We start from the raw sequence: 1763 nt of genomic DNA, 5'->3' as shown, positions 1-1763 counted from the left end.
GTGCTTTAACTCGCTGTGCCCCCAGGGAGGGCCCGCCCCCATCATTTTTTATGGAGATTTAATATGCATGAAGAAAAGTAAGTGTACATTTCCCACAATGTAAAGAACCCCACATAAATTCCACTTGGATAAAGAAACAGAATATTACCAGCACCTGCAAACCTCAAAAGTGACTTGGTGACTCTTAGTTGTCAGTTTCACAAATCAAGCAACATCCTGATTTCTATGCCCAGAATAATTTGTCCATAATTTTGAATTATATATATTGGAATGCTAAAATACGGACTCTTTGGTATTAAATTTTTGACATTCACTGTTTGCAACTCACCCACATAGTGTATACTAATATTAGCTTGTTTATTATGGTTGTTCTGAGTGTCTAAATGTACTATAATATTTTCTATTCTAGTTTTAATCTAGGAAATAGTGGATGGTAAGAAGTGACTGTAGTTATTTTTGTGGTTGTTGTTACATGTTTATTTATTTATGCATACAGAACTAGGGTACAGGCTAGAGGTGTGGGGGTAGTGAGAGGCTTCATCCAAGACAGAGTGGAAAGTAGAACAAACAGATCGACCAAATACACTGCTGAGGGTAGCAGTGGGCCAGTCAGAAGAGATCTGCCTCACCATGTGGGTCACCTCTGGAGCGAGCGGGGATAGAACTCATGCTGAAGTGGATTTAGCTTTTTAGTGCTGTGCTTTGACCTGCTGCACCACCAGGGAAGGGCCTGATTTTAGTTATTTTAAAGCTTATTTAATTTGAAGTTGTGGGCTGTTTCTGGGTGGGGTCTTTCAGATGTCTCAACTGAAAGTCTGTCATGTTTACCAAGACCTCTCTTCTTTGGAAGATAATAAGCTCCAACTTTTAACTCCCCATAACCATATTTCTGAGAACTGTGCTTACCTTCTTACTCTCTCAGCAGCTTTCTCTTATGTGTCCTGGCTCCTCTGCCTACCCATTCACAGGTTAGCAAATTGTATAAGAATGATTGTTTAAGGAAAACAAATAGCATAAGGAAGACAATTTGTCTGAGCCTCCCTTGTCTCCAGATCTGATCTACTCAAGTTCTGACTGCCATGGTAATAGCCCTGTTATTTCTATTCTGACTTTGAGTAGTAATAGTATCAGAAGTTAAGTTCCAAAATGAAAACATTTCTATTTTTATGGAGATGGATTTATTGATATTATCATGATGCCTGGCCATAGTATAAAAATGTTTTTGCCATTTTCCACACTAAATTCTACAACCATCAAAATTTAGAGTGCAATGTAAGTTGTCAAAACAAAATGAATAGAAAGAAAATTAAAAGAAGAGGTTGGTCACACACTGTTATTTTAAAAGAGGTTATACCAATTTATTTCAATGAGATGTGATTTGATGCTTGAGTTCTGTTATTAGGACATATAAGAAAAACATCCTATTTTTTTTTTTTAGAGTTTAATACAATTTTAATTGAAATGCAATATATACATATACACAAACAAAAGTAAAGCCATCATAAGTGCACAGAATAGTAGATTATCACAGAACAAGAATACATCCACAAATGTCTTAATATTTTAAATCAAATATTTAAACATGTAATAATTTAGTATAGCAATAACAAAACATTATATGTCAATACAAGTAATTTTTTTTATTACAAAGTTTATTTTTACAACATTTTGCACATTTTTTTTTTCCATCTCGATTGTAATCCCCGCGGGTTTCCCATCACCAAATCACCCTGTGCCACCACCATAGTCCCGTGCATTTTCCT

At 35.5% G+C, this 1763-nt stretch overlaps 1 protein-coding gene across 1 annotated transcript in view; it reads right to left on the bottom strand.

Moving 5' to 3' along the window:
* The window catches only part of LOC101622711 (EGF-like and EMI domain-containing protein 1), a 182209-nt gene that overhangs the window by 23433 nt on the left and 157013 nt on the right, over nucleotides 1-1763 (bottom strand). The gene's annotated exons all lie outside the window — the stretch shown is intronic.

The sequence above is a fragment of the Condylura cristata genome, unplaced genomic scaffold (genome assembly GCF_000260355.1).
Source record: "Condylura cristata isolate star-nosed mole 26May11 unplaced genomic scaffold, ConCri1.0 scaffold00003, whole genome shotgun sequence".
NCBI classification, from domain to species: domain Eukaryota; kingdom Metazoa; phylum Chordata; class Mammalia; order Eulipotyphla; family Talpidae; genus Condylura; species Condylura cristata.
Note: the sequence above shows the minus strand (reverse complement) of the source record. Positions and strands in the feature narration are given on the sequence as shown.